The 19,604-nt window shown below is 40.6% G+C and overlaps 1 protein-coding gene across 5 annotated transcripts in view; it reads right to left on the bottom strand.

Moving 5' to 3' along the window:
- The window catches only part of Arhgap12 (Rho GTPase activating protein 12), a 105,285-nt gene extending 85,977 nt beyond the window's left edge, over positions 1-19,308 (bottom strand). For 2 of the 5 annotated variants that reach the window (XM_052156287.1, XM_052156286.1), the window contains exon 1: positions 19,139-19,308. The gene's annotated coding sequence lies outside the window, so the exon portion shown is untranslated. Of the gene's footprint in view, positions 1-621; positions 773-19,138 lie in introns of all 5 variants that reach the window. The other 3 variants (XM_052156284.1, XM_052156288.1, XM_052156285.1) reach the window with 2 other exon arrangements.
- Between the last annotated feature and the right edge of the window lie 296 nt (positions 19,309-19,604).

The raw sequence follows: 19,604 nt of genomic DNA, 5'->3' as shown, positions 1-19,604 counted from the left end.
AAGAGGATCTGAGCCTCAGGCCACCTTGGTGAACACAATGAATGTGCAGGTCAGCCAGGGTATATTGAGACTCTGTCTCAAAAAAAGAAAAAGTTAAATAAACTTTTTAAAAAGGAAAATTAGTACAGGGTATCTGGAAATCCACATGCCATGAAAGACAGAAATAGGGTCATGTCAATGACTTCCTCTTGAATGTAGTTCACAGGCTGGAGTTATAATCAGCAGTACCCAGCATGCGCAAGGTATAGTGTGTGCATCGGGGTAAGGGGAGCAGCAATTCAAAATAGAAATACAAATTTGGATTTGGCAATGAATTTTAATATTTAACAAATTTATAATTATGAAGAAAAAACTGTACTTTACTAAAAATGAAAACGTCTGCAAATCAGCATTTTGAAGAAGCAGACTCAATTTCATTTTTCTTACAGCACTATTTACAAGAGCCAAGAAATGCAACCCGTTTCCACCAACAGATGAATGACAAAAACATGGTATACACAATAAAGTAGCTGGCCATAAAAAAGATGGAACCCTGTCATTTCTGATAACATGAACAGAAATCACAGGATATATGTTAAGTAAGTCAGAAATAAAAGACAAATCCTGTAAGATCTCACTTACATGAAGCCGAGAGAATAGCAGTCTCTCCAGGCCTGGGGAAACCAGGAGAGAGCAGAATGGGAAAGCATCTAGAACAGTGGTTCTCAGCCTTGTTAATGCTGTGACACGAAGAGCAGCTACTAGGAAGGCATGACTTCCTACAGCCCACATTCTGGGTCAGGAAACAGGTCCCAAAAATAAAGGACAGAAATCAGAGTTAGTTCTCTGGTCACAATGAATTTGATCAGAATGAAGTTATAAACTTATGAACAGTAAGAACCCCAAATGTGAGATGGAATGTAATCTGAATGCAGAGCACATGAGGAACAGACTCTTGGTTAGATCCTCAACACCACAGAAAAAAGTAAAATGGTTGCTATTTGATGTTAGGTTAAAACCTAACATGATGGCACACACTTATAATCCTAGGTCAGGGAACAAAAGGATTCCTAGGGCTAGCAGGCCAGTCAGCTTATCCTGATCATGTATTCCAGGCCAAAGAAACTTGTCTCAAAACAAACAAAAAAGTAGGACTTCAGGCCTACACACACACACACACACACACACACACACACAGGCACACATACATGACATTTGTAAAGTAAATTTTTTTTATTATTCCATATATTTTTTATTTACATTTCAAATGATTTCCCCTTTTCTAGCCCCCCACTCCCCAAAAGTCCCGCAAGCCCCCTTCTCTCCCCCTGTCCTCCCACCCACCCCTTCCCACTTCCCTGTTCTGGTTTTGCTGAATAATGCTTCACTGAGTCTTTCCAGAACAAGGGGCCACTCTTCCTTTCTTCTTGTACCTCATTTGATGTGTGGATTATGTTTTGGGCATTCCAGTTTTCTAGGTTAATATCCACTTATTAGTGAGTGCATACCATGATTCACCTTTTGAGTCAGGGTTACCTCACTTAGTATGATGTTCTCTAGCTCCATCCATTTGCCTAAGAATTTCATGAATTCATTGTTTCTAATGGCTGAATAGTACTCCATTGTGTAGATATACCACATTTTTTGCATCCACTCTTCTGCTGAGGGATACCTGGGTTCTTTCCAGCATCTGGCAATTATAAATAGGGCTGCTATGAACATAGTGGAGCATGTATCCTTATTACATGGTGGGGAATCCTCTGGGTATATGCCCAGGAGTGGTATAGCAGGATCTTCTGGAAGTGAGGTGCCCAGTTTTCGGAGGAACCGCCAGACTGATTTCCAGAATGGTTGTACCAATTTGCAACCCCACCATTGTAAAGTAAATATTAAAAACTAACCACAAAAAGAACTCCTGGATGAAAAGTTTCCACTGACGAATTTACTCAAAATGAAGAGGGAAAACCACATTTCTACAAAAATTTCCATGAAGGATCAATGTGAAAAGAACCCAACTCATTCTATAAAGTTAGCATACTTACAACAACATAAAAGAATGAAACAGAGAGAAAAAATGATACTGCTAACCAGTATCATTCAAGAATATAGATAGGAAAGTTGCTAATCCAATTGTAGCACACTGGATCCCTTTAACGTCCCCCTCATCTATCAAGTCTAGATTCGCTTTGAATGCTTTACGCCTACTGACTTCAAACTCTCAGTCTTCCTGACTCTACCTCCCAAGTTCAGGCATACCCTATCATGTCTTCCAACAATATTTTCAAATTATAATGTATCAAGCCCAAAAACAGTATTAAATTGAACATTTAAAAGTCAATCAACTTAGCTAGGCAGTGTTACTAGCAGCCTTTGAGTTCCAGGTCATCCTGTTCTACTAGGATAGCCAGAGCTACAGAGAGACCATGTCTTGGAAAAACCAAAAAGAAGAAGAAAAAAAAAAAAAGCCAATCCGTTTGGGCTGGAGAAATGGCTCCAAAGTTAAAGGCCAGGTACCACATTGCTCTTTCAAAGAACCCAGGTTCAATTCCAGCCTCCACATGGTAGCTCATGACCATTTCCAGGGCATCCAAAAGCCTTCTAGCCTCCTCCAGCACTGGGCACATGGATGATAACCAGACAGACCTATAAGCATTTAATAAAATAGTAAAAAGTTAAAAATACATCTATTTAATTAAAAGCTCAGTTTATAAATAGGTCAAGGATGGAGAGATGTCTCAGCAGTTAAGAGCAATTACTGCTCTTGCAGAGGACCCAAGTTCAGCACCCAGCACCCATGCTGGGCAGCTCACAACTACATGTCACTTCAGCTCCAGGGATCCAATGCACAGGTCTCTACAAGCACCTACACTCATGTGCATACAAGAAGACATAGAATTAAGACTTAATCTTAAAAAAACAAAGAAAAAAGAAAAAGAGCCAAAGACTTTAACAGATATGGTACCAGAGATCTATACACAAGAGAACCATATCATATGCCATCTAGGAAATGCAAATTAATATAACAATGAAATCTTAGTGTATGCTTATTACAAGGGCAAAGTCCAGACAGACAGCACAAGAACCAAGCAGGGTGGAGTCCCAGGAACTCCCTTCATTGCCACTGGGAAGGTCAATGATTCAGTAAAGACACTCTGGAAGCTTTTGTTTTTGTTTCTCAAGACACGGTTTCTCTGTGTAGCCCTGGCTGTCCTAGAACTCACTCTGTAGACCAGGATCACCTCGAACTAAGAAATCGCCTGCCTCTGCCTCCTGAGTGTTGAGATTAAAGGAGTGCCATACTACTACCCTAGTAGCTCCTGACTTTGACCTACAGAAGTTAGAATCTAAAGCCTATATAAAAACCTGCATACAGGTGACAACCACAATGCTGTCTATAATTACTACAACTAAAGAACAACTAAGTAGGGAAATTGAGAAACTGAAGGATCCATAGTCTAATTTGTTTTATTTTATTGAAACAGAGTCTGAAATTCCCATCCTCCTGCTTCATCCTCATGAGCAATTTTAGTGCAATGTAATTTTAGCACACACACAAAAAGAGCTATTAAGCCACAGAAAAGCATGGAGGAAACAAACATACCACCAAGAAAAGGAAAACAGTCTGAAATGAAATACGGTGCATGATTGTAATCGTATTAATACCCTGAAAAAAGCAAACTGCAAGGACAGTGAAGATCAGAAGGCCAACCCATGGTCTCATGTGCTAGGAGAATGGAAGATGAGCAGCTATAGTACCTTGGAAGATTTCTAAAGTAGTGAAAATACTATGCATTTTATTCTAACACTGGATAAATAGCATATTTGCCCAAACCCATACAATGTAGACCACCAAACCCAAACTCCATTTATATAAATTACTGCAAAGGGACAACAATGTAGGATCTCTTTTAAATACACATACATACACACACACACACACACACACACACACACACCTGGCCTACACCTTTAATCTCAGGACCCAGGAGGTAGAGACAGGAAGATGTCTGTATTTGAGGCCAGCCTAGTCTACATAATGAGTTCCAAAACAACCAAAGTTATAGAAAATCCTGTCTCAAACAAAACAAAACAAAACAAAACAAAAAAAGAAACACACCACTTGAGTATAGAATGTTCACAAGAGAGATGTTCTACCATTTAGGTCCTAGGGATCCAGTTCAGCTTGTCAGGCTTGCAAGCAAACATCTGCACCCAGGAGCTAGGGCTGGTCCACAGCACTATGGGCAGAGGTCCTGCCAGGGGAGAGCTGGTCTCCAGGGAGTGCTCTGGCTCCTGAGCTTAGAGGGGAGATCGCCATTTTCTCTCCAGTGACTGTCTAAGACAGGAATGGCCAGGAGCACATAGGGCGCAGGAACAGTGGAACAGCTGGGATGGGGTCCTTCTGGTCACCAGCTGCACCATAGAGCTGGAGCTATACCGCAGCCATCTGTACACTGGTCCTGCTGGGGTAGAACTGGTCTCCCAGAAGTGCTGGGCACAGGATTATAGACCCACAGGAGGGACAAGTTCAAGCCAGAGACAGCAAGACCAACTAATACCAGAGATAACCAGATGGTGAAAGGCAAGCCCAAGAACCTTACCAACAGAAACCAAGGCTACTTGGCAACATCGGAACCCAGTTCTCCCACCACAGCAAGTCCTGGATACCCCAACACAATGGAAAAGCAAGATATGGATTTAAAATCACATCCTATGATGCTGACAGGGAACTTTAAGAAGGACATAACTCCCTTATTTATATCCAAACAGGTGAAGGACTTGAACAAAAAAATCCAGGATCTAAAAATGGAAGTAGAAACAATAAAGAAATCAAAAATGAAGACAACTCTGGAGATAGAAAACTTAGGAAAGAGATCAGGAGTCATAGACTACAGAATACAAGACATAGAAGAGAGAATCTCAGATGCAGAAGATACAGTAGAAAACATTGACACAACAGTCAAAAAAAAAAAAAATGCAAAATGCAAAAAGCTCCTAACCCAAAAGATCCAGGAAACCTAGGACACAATGAAAAAAACAAACCTAAGGATAATAGGTATAGAAGAGATAGAAGATTCCCAACTTAAAGGGCCAGTAAATATCTTCAACAAAATTATAAAAGAAAACTTCCCTAACCTAAAAAAAGAGATGCCCACGAACATACAAGAAGCCTACAGAACTCCAAATAGACTAGACCAGAAAAGAAATTCCTCCCATCACATAATAATCAAAACACCAAATGCACAAAACAAAGAATATTAAAAGCAATAAGGGAAAAAGGTTAAGTAACAAATAAAGGAAGACCTATCAGAATTACACTTGACTTCTCACCACAGATTATAAAATCCAGAAGATCCTAGGCAGATGTCATACAGACCCTAAGAAAACACAAATGCCAGCCCAGGCTACTATACCCAGCAAAACTTTCAATTACTATAGATGGAGAAACCAAGGTATTCCATGACCAAAACAAATTTACACAATTTCTTTCTGCAAATCCAGCCCTTCAAAGTATAATAAATGGAAAACTCCAATCTAAGGAAGGAAAGTACACCCTAGAAAAAGCAAGAAAATCTTCTTTTAATAAACCAAAAAGAGGATAGCCACATAAACATAATTCCACCTTTTTTTGTTTTTTTTTTGTTTTTTTTTTGTTTTTTGTTTGTTTGGTTGGTTTTTTGTTTGTTTGTTTGTTTGTTTGTTTTTTCCAAGACAGGGTTTCTCTGTGTAGTCCTGGCTGTCCTGGAAGTCACTCTGTAGACCAGGCTGGCCTCGAACTCAGAAATCCACCTGCCTCTGCCTCCCAAGTGCTGGGATTATAGGCATGCGCCACCACACACCTGGCTACATAATTCCACCTTTAATAACAAAATTAACAGGAAGCAACAATCACTTTTCCTTAATATCTCTTAACATCATTGGACTCAATTCCCCAATAAAAAGACATAGACTAACAGACAAACAGGACACAACATTTTGCTGCATACGGGAAACCCACCTCAATGGCAATGACAGACACTACCTCAGAGTAAAAGGCTGGGTGGGAATCAATTTTCCAAGCAAACGGTCCCAAGAACCAAGCTGGAGTCACCATTCTAATATCGAATAAAATTGACTTTCAACCTAAAGTTATCAAAAAGATAAGGAAGGACATTTCATACTCATTAAAGGAAAAATCTATCAAGAACTCTCAATTCTGAACAACTATGCTCCAAATGCAAGGGCACCCACATTCATAAAAGAAACTTTGCTAAAGCTCAAAGCACACATGGCACTTTACACAATAATAGTGGGAGACTTCAACACCTGGGGACTAACATCAATGGATAGATCATGGAAACCAAAACTAAACAATGACAATGAAACTAACAGAAGTTATGAACCAAATGGATTTAGCAGATGTCTATAGAACATTTTATCCTAAAACAAAAGAATATACCTTTTTCTCAGCACCTCACGATACCTTCTCCAAAACTGACATATAATCAGTCACAAAATAGGCCTCAACAGAATACTGAAATAATCCCTTGCATCCTATCAGATCATCATGGACTAAGGCTGGTCTTCAATAGCAACAAAAATAATAGAAAGGCCACATACATATGGAAGCTGAACAAAAAGCCCTACTCAATGATAATTTCGTCAAGAAAGAAATAAAGTAATTAAAGACTTTTTGGAATTCAATGAAAATGAAACCACAGCATACCCAAACTTTTGAGACACAATGAAAACAGTACTAAGAGGAAACTCATAGCTCTCTGAGTGTCTCCAAAAAGAAACTGGAGAGAGCATAAGCAGCTTGACAGCACATCTGAAAGCTCTAGAACAAAAGAAGCAAATACACCCAAGAGGAGTAGACAGCAGAAAATAATCAAGCTCAGGGCTGAAATCAACCAAGTAGAAACAGCAAGAACTATACAAAGAATTAACCAAACCAGGAGCTGGTTCTTTGAGAAAATCAACAAGATATATAAACCCTTAGCCAGACTAACCAGAGGGCACAAAAACAGTATCCAAATTAACAAAATCAGAAATGAAAAGGGAGACATAACAACAGAAACCAAGGAAATTCAAAAACTCATAAGATCCTACACTACAAACTGGATCCTATACTCAACAAACTGGAAAATCTGGATCAAATGGACAATTTTCTAGACAGATACCAGCTACCCAAGTTAAATAAGGTTCAGATAAGCCATCTAAACAGTCCCATAACTCCTAAAGAAATAGAAGCAGCCATTAATAGTCTCCCAACCAAAAAAAGGTCTAGGACCACATGGGTTTAGTGCAGAGTTCTCAGACCTTCAAAGACGACCTAATAACAATACTCTTCAAACTATTCCACAAAACAGAAACAGAAGGAACACTATCCAATTCCTTCTAAGAAGCCGCAATTACTCTGATATCTAAACCACACAAAGACCCAACAAAGAAAGAGAACTTCAGACCAACTGCCCTTATGAATATCAATGCAAAAATACTCAATAAAATCCTTGCAAACCAAATCTGAGAACACATCAAAACAATCATCCATCATGATCAAATAGGCTTCATCCCAGGGATGCAGGGATGGTTCAATATAAGGAAATCCATCAACATAATCCACTATATAAACAAACTCAAAGAAAAAAAAAACCACATAATCATCTGATCAGATGCTGAGAAAGCATTTGACAAAATCCAGCATCTCTTCATGCTGAAAGTCTTAGATCAGGAATTCAAGGCCCATACCTAAACATAGTAAAAGCAATATACAGCAAATCAGATTAAATGGAGAGAAACTTGAAGCAATCCCACTGAAATCAGGGACTAGAAAGGCTGTCCATTCTCTCCAACCTGTTCAAAATAGTACTCGAAGTCCTAGCCATAGCAATTAGACAACAAAAGGAGGTCAAAGAAATACAAATTGGAAAGGAAGAAGTCAAAATATCACTATCTGCAGATCATATGATAGTATACTTAAGTGACCCAAAAATTCCACCAGAGAAATCCTAAACCTGATAAACAACTTCAGCAAAGTGGCTGGATATAAAATCAACTCAAACAAATCAGTAGCCTTCCTCTACTCAAAGAGTAAACAGACTGAGAAAGAAATCAGGGAAACACCTTTTACAATAATTACAAATAATATAAAATACCTTGGTGTGACTCTATGCAAGTGAAAGATCTGTATGACAAGAACTTCAAATCTCTGAAGAAAGAAATCGAAGAAGATATCAGAAGATGGAAAGATCTCCCATGCTCACAGATTGGCAGGATTAATATAGTAAAAATGACCATCTTGCAGAAAGCAATCTACAAATTCAATACAATCCCCATCAAAACTCCAACTCAATTCTTCGTAGAGTTAGAAGGAGCAATTTACAAATTCATTTGGAATAACACTAGACCCAGGATAGTGAAAACTATTCTCAACAATAAAAGAACTTCTGGGGGAATCACCATCCCTGACCTCAAGCTGTACTTCAGAGCAGTAGGGATAAAACTGCATGGTATTGGTACAGTGACTGGCAGGTAGATCAATGGAATAGCATTGAAGACCCAGAATGAACCCACATTCCTATGGTCACTTGATCTTTGATGAAAGAGCTAAAACCATTCAGTGGAAAAAAGACAGCATTTTCAACAAATTGTTAGCATGTAGAAGAATGCAAATTGATCCATTCTTACCTCCTTGTACAAAGCTCAAGTCCAAATGGATCAAGGACCTCCACATAAAATCAGATACACTGAAATAGAAGAGAAAGTGGGGGAAAGCCTCAAGCACATGGGCACAGGGGAAAAGTTCCTGAACAGAACCCCAATAGCTTGTGCTCTAAGATCAAGAATTGACAAATGGGACCTCATAAAACTGCAAAGCTTCTGTAAGGCAAAGGACATTGTCAATAGGACAAAAAACGGCAACCAACAGATTGGGAAAAGATCTTTACCAACCCTACATGAATAGAGGGCTAATATCCAATATATACAAAGAATGCAAGAAGACGGACTCCAGAAATAACCCTAGTAAAAAATGGGGTACAGAGCTAAACAGAGAATTCTCAACTGAAGAATACCAAATGCCTGAGAAGTACCTAAAGAAATATTCAACATCCTTAGTCATCTGGGAAATACAAATCAAAACAACCCTGAGAGACTACCTCACACCAGTCACAATGGCTAAGATCAAAAACTCAGGGACAGCAGATACTGGAGAAGATGTGGAGAAAGAGGAACACTCCTCCATTACTGGTGGGATTACAAGCTGGTACAACCACTCTGGAAATCAGTTTGGCGGTTCCTCAGAAAATTGGACATAGTACTTACTACCTGAGGACCCAGCTATACCAAGAAGATGCTCCATGTAATAAGGACACATGCTCCACTATGTTCACAGCAGCCTTATTTATAATATCGAGAAGCTGGAAAGAACCCAGATGTCCCTCAACGGAGAAATGAATACAGAAAATGTGGTACATTTACACAACGGAGTACTACTACTCAGCTATTAAAAACAACAAATTCATAAAATTCTTAGGCAAATAGATGGAACTAGAAAATATCATCCTCAGTGAGGTAATCCAATCACAAAATAACACACATGGTATGCACTCACTGGTAAGTGCATATTAGCCCAGAAGCTCATGAAGCTCAAGAAGAAGGAAGACCAAAGTGTGGATACTTTGGTCCTTCTTAGAAGGGGGATCAAAATACCCATGGAAGGAGATACAGAGACAAAGTGTGGAGCAGAGACTAAGGGAAAAGCCATCCAGAGACTGCCTCATCTGGGGATCCATCCCACAGACGGTCACCAAACCCAGACACTATTGTAGATGCCAACAAGTGCTTACTTACAGGAGCCTCATATAGCTGTCTCCTGAGAGGCCCTGCCAGTACCTGACAAATACAGAAGTGGATGCTTCCCCCAATGGAGGAGCTAGAGAAAGGACCCAAGGATCTGATGGGATTTGCAGCCCCATAGAAGGAACAACAATATGAACCAACCAGTACCCCCAGAGCTCCCAGGGACTAAACCACCAACCAAAGAGTACACATGGAGGGACCCATGGCTCCAGCATCATATGTAGCAGAGGATGGCCTTTTTGGACATCAATGAGAGGAGAGGTCCTTGGTCCTGTGAAGGCCCAATGCCCTAGTGTAGGGGAATGCCAGGTTAGGGAAGCAGGAGTCGGTAGGTTAGTGAACAGGTTGAGGGGGGGAATAGAGTAGGGGGGTTTTGGAGGGGAAACCAGGAAATGGGCTAACATTTGAAATGTAAATAAAGAAAATATCTAATTTTAAATTTGTATATATATACAAATATATAAGAAAGCAAACACTTTTACCTGCTGAGTCATATCCAAACACTAAGAACAAACAAGCAGTAAATTCAGCATTCATATGGCATTCTTTTTTTGTTGTTGTTTGTTGTTCAAGACTGGAACTAGCTCTGCTTACAAAGCTGGTCTCAAAATCACAGAGATCCTCCTGCCTCTGCCTCCCAAGTGTGGGGATTAAATGTATGCACTACCACAGCAGGCTTTATATAGAATTCTTGTACCATATATGTTTTCATTGAAAACAAAATGGATCACAGATGTTACAAAGTTTCTAAGAGAGAAGATATAAGTGATTATTGATTTAGCCAAGGTTTATTTTGGATTTTGGCAGTGTTTTTGAGACAAGGTCTTACCATGTAGCCCTAGCACTATCCTCAGCTTCTCAAATACTAGAATTACAAGAATATACAATCACATTCAGCTTTGTTAATGGTTTCTTCTAATGAAGAGCAATAACAAAAAGCAAAAATTCAAATTGAGTTTCAAATTGAATTTCACCAATTAAAAATCTTTTTGCTGGAGCTCCTGGCATTCCTTAGCATGTGGTAACAACGATGGCAACAAAAGCGGGAGTGCCCTCAAAACTAGCCTTGTCTACTTTGTCTCATGTGAAATAAGCTTAATGAACCTTTTACCTCTACCTCGGTTTATTAGACAGCACTATCTGTAGCTCATCCCTTGGAGCATCTGGCTACTAACCTACAGGACGATCCTTTGGAGCATCAGGTCACCTTACCTACAGAATGTCCCACAAACTGAATATTCCTCCTATAACCAGACCTCACAGGTACAGAAATCTCTCATTTTACTTTATAACTCACCGTGTTTGGCTTCTATTCTACCAGTTTAAGAGTTTATAGTTCCCATTGGCAAAATGCCTCCACCAAACAGATGGTTTTACTGTAGTGGCTGGAGAAACTTCCCATTGGGCATTTAAAAATAAAAAAGACACCACTGAGAAACTGATAAGGAAAGCTATGGATTTTTGAAAACATATTTCAACAAAAAACTCTGCATCTAGAAAATATAGTTTGCAAATTACTGACAACTCAACATAATCCCAGCACTTGGCAGAGGCAGGCAGATGTCTGTGCATTTAAAGCCAGTGTGGTCTATATAGAGGAGTTCCAGGCTGCTCAGAGCTGCACAGGGAGACCATCTCAAAAATAAAACAAAACAAACAAAAACAAAAAATGAGGCAAAAAGTTTTAACATGTGTATGCAAAGTTCTACAGATACTGAATAAGCTCTTGAAAAAATAACCAATTTCTTCAGTCATCAGGAAGATGAAAATTTAAAAAAAGGTGCCACCACATACCTATATGCCAAATCATACTCATGTTTCTGGGAATATGAAGCAGCTAAAACTCACAGTGCTGCTAAGGATGTAAAATGGTAAAAATAAAGGAAGAAAACCACTTGATTTTATTTATCTAGTGCTTAAAAACATAACTACACCACATAACACAGAGTCTTTTAGGGATTTACCAAAGAATAATGAAAGCACAGCTTCCATTTAACAATAGCAGGTTTATCAACAGCTAGCTGCCCAACTATCAGTCAACAGGTATATGAACAGATTGACTGTGTGAAACCCATCTCAGGACCGCCATTCAATAATAAAAAGGAATGAACTAACAAACAACAAACTGGGTACATTTCAAATAATTTTACTAAGACAATCCCAAACATTGTATGAGAGTCCATCTGCACAAAATTCTAGAAAATGTAAACTAACTTAAATAACAAAAATAGAAAAATTTTGTTTTTGTTTGTTTTATTTTTGAGATAGTCTCCCTGTGCAGCTCTGAGCAGCTTATGAGTGATGACAGGGAACAAAGGAAATGAACTGGAGAGATGTGGGAATAAGGGGGCAGTAGGTGTACTCAATCTTTACAATGGTGATGCCTCCTGTATTTGATTACCATTAGACAATTCCTGAGGCTGGGTACTTATTAGCTCACGGTTCTAGAGTGTAAATGGTGTGGTGCTAGCGATAGCTAGGCTGTGGTGAGAGTTTGTAACAAATAGCTTCAAAGTGGTGACAAAGAAATGGAGAACCACAGAGCAAGAAGCCATATCATTGACAAGGAAGAGCCAAACCAGGCTTGTTCTCTTACCAATAACCTTTCAAAAACTAGCCAGGTTTAATGAGAACCACAATTCCTCCTGAAGACGGGTCACTCACTCAACAGCTTCAAAATTTCCTGATAGGCTCTACCTCTCACAGGTGTGTCTCATTCAACACTGCAACAAGGTGTTGTCATTTGCAAAAATCACACTCAAGAACTGTGTGACTGAAATTTTTAAAACCATACACCCCAAAAGCATCATCTTGTTTTAAGTTAGACTAAAATTTTGTTTTGGGCCATCTTCATATCTTATCTTTTGTTTTATTTGTTTGTGTGGTGGTTTGAATATACTTGGCCCAAGGAGTGGCACTATTTGGAGTAGGTGTGGCCTTGGTGGAGGAAGTGTGTCACTGTGGGGTAGAGCTTGAAGACCTTCCTCCTACCCATTTGGGGGACCATTTTCTCCTATTTGTCCAGAGCAAGATGTAGAACTCTCAGCTCCTCAAGGACCATGCCTGCCTGGATGATCTCATGCTTCCTGCCATGATGATAATGGACTGAACCTCAGAACCTGTAAGCCAGCTCCAATTAAATGCGGTCAGTTGCCTTGGTCACAGTGTCTCTTTACAGCAATAGAAACCCTAACAAAGACAGCTTGTTTTGGAGACAGGGTTTATCTATGTTTGTTTGTTTTTGAGACAGGGTTTATCTATATAGCCCTGGATGTCCAGGAACTCACTCTGTAGACCAAACAGCCCTCAAACTCAGAGATCCACCTGCCTCTGCCTCCTAGTGCTGAGATTAAAGGCATATATCATGATGCTCAATTTCACAGTTTATTTTTCTGGAGGTACCTGCAAGTTGGACATACTAGCAAGCTCCTGAAACACCACCACACTGAGGAGCGAGCTCCTCAAATTATGTTCAAACTATAGTATGTTCTCAGGAATATACATTTTACTAAGCTCATCAAACTGTACATTTTAAGTCAAACAGCCAAACCTTACTACTTATTTACTTTTTTAGAGAAGACGAGGTTTTACTGTATAGCCCTGCCTGGCTTAAGTGCAGTCCAGGCTAGCCTTGAACTCCAAGAGTTCCACCCACCTCTGGCTCCAGAATGCTGGGATAAAAGGTTGTATTTCCACTATACCTGGCAAAAATGACTTTTAAAAAAAGTACTCTTTAGGATAAGAACAGTAGCAACTGAAACCTATACTCATCACTATGAGAATGCAAAATGACACAGCTATCCTAACAAACAACTTGTCAGTTCCTAATAAAAGTGTATGCTTACAGTATAAGCTGGTAACTCACCCAAGAGAAGCAGCAATGTCAGGCCACAAAAAGGTCTGTCAATCAGCCACCAAATGCCTAAACAAACTCATGTACACACCTCTATAAAATAGTAAACACAAAGATTTTTGAGAGCTGAGAAAGATAAAATGTGTACTACTGTATCTACTAATATAAAAGCACAGAAAGAGTATCCCATTAGTCACGGCTTGCCCAAGGATGCAAAAGTTATGAGAGGAAAAAAAAAAATCATAGGGGATGAGACAGCCTTCTGTGTTTCCTGGGTATCATTTAGAATAATGCTTCTGAAGTACATCTGTGTTGTTATATGTATTTACTCATATGAATTCACTCATTTTATGCATTAGTATATTTTTTTATTTATTTATTTATTTATTTATTTATTTATTTTGGTTTTTTTGGATTTGGTTTTTGTCGAGACAGGGTTTCTCTGTGTAGTCCTGGCTGTCCTGGAACTCACTCTGTAGACCAGGCTGGCCTCGAACCCAGAAATCCACCTGCCTCTGCCTCCCAGAGTGCTGGGATTACATTTATTATATTTAAACTTGTTTCTATTGAGGTATAATATACATGGATTAAAAATATACTAATGAGCCGGGCGGTGGTGGCTCATTAGTATATTTTTAATCCATGTATATTATACCTCAATAGAAACAAGTTTAAATTTGGGCAGAGGACCATTATACATACAACCTGGAGTTTACTATAAGTGCAGGTGATTAATTTGGAGAAGTAATTACCAACAAGGCAGAGGGGCCTTCCAGAGCTCAGTATTTAGCAGTTCAGCTATAAAACAAATCAACTATAAACTGAAACAGCAATCAACCAAATCTATGAAAGCAACAAGGCGGTGACTCAATCTCTAGGTTCTAGCACAATTAGACCAGTTGACCAAAGAAAAGTGAGAAAGATGGCAGCCCAATAGATCCTCAACTAAAAGTGACTTCAAGTACACTGAGTCTCAGGGTTAAAATTATTCCTTTCCATTTGTGACTTGGTCTATAGAATAGGAAACAGGTTAGTGTACATATACTATACCTTAATAAAAGTGAAACTTAAAAAATATAATAATATATAACAAAATGCAAGTACTTCTTGTCCAGTTTTCAAAAATACCACTCTTAACACTTTATTCTAAATTCTGTGTGAGAGAAGAGAAAAAGCACAGAACTCAAGGTCAGAGGCCCAAGGTTTAAACCTGGGCTGTGCCATTTCAGCTCCTTGGGTACCTTATTGGTTAAAAAAGAAAGAAACAATACAACCTTCAAAAGATGCCTGTGAAAGAGAAATGACGTTTGTAAATCAAAATGATACACAGTGTTCATATTAATCACCATTTACCTAGAAAGCAAAAGTTGTGGGTAGAAAAATACAATACATTAAAACTAGCCCCTGTTTCATCAGCTGTGTGATCTAAGAGAGGGCAACGAACCTCTCCAAGACTGCTTCCAGGTGCACGGCAAGCTACTAAGTAACAGGAATCATGTGTTGGGAAAATTAAATGTACAGGTACTTAGAACAGTAAGTCTTTCCTAAATTTTATCTCCTCTGCAAAAATACTCAATACCAGATTCTATTCTGCCATCCAAGCTGCAGAGGGCAAGTCACTGGTGCCTCAGAGCACTGATTCTCATACGTGGAGTAATGGAATCATCTGGGAAGGATCATCTAATTTTTTTAATATACTTATTTTGGAAGAGTTTAATACTTGTAGAATTAGGGCTGGAATATAGCTTAGGTCAAGTAGCTGGCCAGCATACAAGAGGCCCTGCATTCTAATCCCAGCACAGTATCAACTCTGTGCAATGGCAAACATCTATAATCCCAGCACTTGGGAGGTGGTGGCAAGAATATACTAAATTCAAAGTCATCCCCAACTACTTATCAGATTCAAGGTCAGCCCGGGCTACATAAAAGCTTGGCTCAAAAAGACTTATTGAATCACTACAAAAATAGTGCAGAAAGGTTCCTATGTGCTCTGGGACCTGATCTGCCTCATGTAATGTTATACTTGGCACACTATTCTCAGTCAATAAATCAGTATCAAAATCAACAGATGCACAATAATGTCCATACTTCATTCAGATTTTCTTAGTTCTTCCCTACTGCTCTGACACTGACCTTTCTGACCTAGGACCTCATCCAGAATACCACTGGCATGCCATAATCATATACTAGAGAGTTTTTTTAAGCCATGAAGTACTGTGTGCCAGTTTTAGAAATTTTAATGACAGTATAAAACTGAAGTCCCAAAATCTACACTTCACAATCAACATTATGTTGCACTAATCTGCAAACATACTAAGAACAGCATTCTTAGAATTCAGACTAACTGATGGGCACTCCAGAGGCAGAGGCAGGTAACTACACCCTGGTCTACACCCTGGTTCCAGCCAGAGCTACATAATGAGACCCTGTATCAAGAAGAAAAAAAGAAGACATCAGGCTAACCAACAATATATAGCATAAGACAATAGCCACTATTGATTGACTACTAAAAATTTGAAACGTGGGTAGAATAAATTAAGTGTTCTAAGTAAGCTACACAATCTATCAAAAAGCTAACCAAAACAATGAGAATTCTATGTTAATTATACACTAACTTACTTTAATATACCAGGTTAAATATATTTATGTTATGCAATTTTCTCACTTGTTTATTTGTAACATGAGTACTACAAATTAAGATCACCCGGTAGGAGGTCGTACAATTCTATGATACTACTGTTGTCAGTGGTCTGGATGCAACACATATGACCCAGGGACTTATCAGAAGGGCAGATGATCCCCTGTGTTTAAGGATTAGAGAAGCCATAGATTATAAAAGGAACAAGGAGCTCCCCGATGAAACATCAGCATTTGTTGGCTCAGTTCAATTTTAAAACAAGTCACCTACAAACCGAAACCACAGGACAATCACTAGCTCTAGGAAAGCAACAAGGCAATGGCTGAATTACATGGTTCTAGTAAAATTAGACCAGCTAACCAAGGGAAAGTGAAGTCACAAAGATAGATGCTAGACCAATATTGGGGTCCTCAACTGAAAGTAACTTTAAGTACAATGAATCCCTGTGCTATATTCACTTCCACATCTGACTTATTCTACAAAAAACAGAAAACATATTTACAATTATAACTAACGTTTATTAGGTTCTTGGTTTTACTAGAAAACACTCAGCCAGCCGGGCGGTGGTGGCGCATGCCTGTAATCCCAGCACTCTGGGAGGCAGAGGCAGGCGGATTTCTGAGTTTGAGGCCAGCCTGGTCTACAGAGTGAGTTCCAGGCCAGCCAAGACTACACAGAGAAACCCTGTCTCGAGAAAAAAAAAAACAAAAAACAAAAAAACAAATCCAAAAACAACAACAACAAAAAAAAAACAAACGAAAACACTCAGCCAACATGCCAAGGCCCTGGGTTTGATTTCTAGTAACACATAATCCAAATAAGATTAAAACCATTGGAACAAAAGTTTAATTTCACTTTTCTCTTTCATTGTTTATTACAAAATTTCAACGTCCATTTTTCTCTGGTAAAAAATATTACAGACCACTATCACATTTTAGTTAATTTAAAAGTATTACTTATAGATGAGCACAGTAGTACACACCTTGAATCCCAGTACTCAAGGGAAAGGAAAATCTCTTGCCAATTCAAGGCCAGCCTGAGCTACCTACATAAGTAGTGTATTTCAGGCCAGCCAGAGCTACCTACATAAATGAGGCCCTATCTCAATTTTTAAAAAAATAAATAAAATTATTACCCTCATTCCCAGTAATGTCATTTGCACTTTTAGGAATTTACTAAAGCTCATTTTTAAATTAAGCCATTTTTTAAAAAGCATTGACTAAATATTTTCTAATAAGAAAGCCAAATGATTACAACTAATAAGCTGTTCTGCAGCATTTACATATTTCATCTATGCCTCACAAATGGAATAGTATATTAAGAAGCTGGAAGTATTGACAATTATATAAGCACAACTAAGTAGCCGGGTGGTGGTGGCGCATGCCTTTAATCCCAGAATTTGGGAGGCAAAGGCAGGTAGATTTCTGAGTTCGAGGCCAGCCTGGACTACAGAGTGAGTTCCAGGACAGCCAGGGCTACACAGAGAAACCCTGTCTTGAAAAAAACCAACAACAACAAAAAAGCACAACTAATCTACACTAGTGGTGTCCTGACTCAATAAGCAATCTCCAAACCCCGAGGTTGATAAAAAACAGGAGATAGTCAATAAATACTAGGAATTACACACACACACAAGAAGGAGAGAGAGGAGACTCAATGGCATGGCTTAAGTCACACCTTCACACCTTCAAGAACCCGCCTTAGGTATTGCTTTGAGTTTCAAAAACTGTTCTGAAAGGTTTTCAATGTAATCTAAAAATAGAAAACTGTGCACCTGTAGCCAGCCACGGAGCAATGGAGAAAGGGAAAGAAGATCTATTCTACCATACACCCTCTTAGAGATCAGGTAAGCAAAACCGGACGTGAGCAAATAAACACCTCCAGGCCACCATTTCTCAGCCTTTAAGTACAAAAGAGGCACTGCTACGGGCTAGATACTGAACAATTTCTCATTGCAACATTCGACGTTTCCCAAGGATTCACCTCTGTTAAGTCGGACAGCAAAATATCTGAACCAGAACCCGGGTGACTCCTCGTTAATGTTTCTTCCTCCAACGTACCTCCCTTTAGGAATGTGTGCCTAAATGGTCAATAAAATCTACTTCCGCATGTCAACATGAACCACACAAACCAACCTTGGAACCAGTGTTAAAAACCTTTACCCGTGGCAACTTCACTTGAAATGGCATTCCAACTTTTTTGAAAAGGTATACTAGAAAATTTGCGTTCGCCTTTGAAAAGCATTTTAAAACGCTGCTGTAGGCATTTAAAAAAAAAAAAAAGGGAAAACTGCACCAGCCTCAGAAACTGAAGGGCGTGCCTTTCTCCCTAATGACCACCTTGTGGCCATTCTGTCTGCGAGGGTCTGCAGTAACTTAAGACACAACGTGTCAAGGGCAGCCTTTCCGGAAAGACAAAACAAGCGCCCCAGACGGGCGGCAGGCAGGCAGGCAGCGCGCTGGCAGCAGGGTCTGTTGTCCGTGATTCAAGGGCTCGGAAGAGATACCTCGCAGCAGAACCGGGGGCAGCTCATCAGGGCCGGGGAGAGCGCGCCGTTCGCATCCACGGTCCCCGCCGCGGCCCAGGTGGCAGGTGTGCCCACCCGCAGCAGCTGCGGGGGGCGGGCCGGCCCTCCCGCCCTCCCGGGAGCCCGCTGCCCGCAGGCAGGAAGCCGGGGAGCCCAGGCTGAGACCGGGGTCAAGTAAACCTGCTCGCCCCGCAGGCCAGGCGGCCGCCGCCCTCCCCGGCGCAGCCTTCGCCGGGCATAGCCCGCGCCCCCGAGCGCCTTTGTGCTTTCCGCGGGAACCCGCGCCCGGCCTCTTTACCAAGGGTCGGAGACCTCGCGACGGGCAGCTCCCTCCTCATCCGGCGCTGTGGCCGAGCGGCTGAGGGACCACCTGAAGAGCGCTCACTCGGCGGCAACCACAACCGGGCGTCCCCGCAGGCTGGTCTCTGAGGGAGGGTAAGTTCCAGGGCACGTCGGAGCGCGCCGGCGCGGGGGCGGGGCGGGCGCTAAGCAGGGGGTGGGACATTTGGCCACGTGACCAGAGGGGCTGGTGGTCTCCTGGGAAGGCGGGGCGGAGAGACGTGAGAGGGTGTGGAAAGACGCTTAAGAGGGGCGGTGCGGAGTACCCACGTGATAAGCGGGGGGGCGGGGCAGGTGCTGTAGATGGGCGGGTGGTTTGGGAGCACGTGACAGAAGGGGCGGGGCAATGTTTCTTGTGGGGGACGGGCGGCTCACGTGATGGCTGAGTGGGCGGGGCGCCAGGTCCCAAGCAGCAAAGGGCGCGT

This window comes from Apodemus sylvaticus, chromosome 14 (genome assembly GCF_947179515.1).
Source record: "Apodemus sylvaticus chromosome 14, mApoSyl1.1, whole genome shotgun sequence".
NCBI classification, from domain to species: domain Eukaryota; kingdom Metazoa; phylum Chordata; class Mammalia; order Rodentia; family Muridae; genus Apodemus; species Apodemus sylvaticus.
The sequence above is the reverse complement of the archived record's forward strand: the minus strand, read 5'-3'. Positions and strand labels throughout refer to the sequence as shown.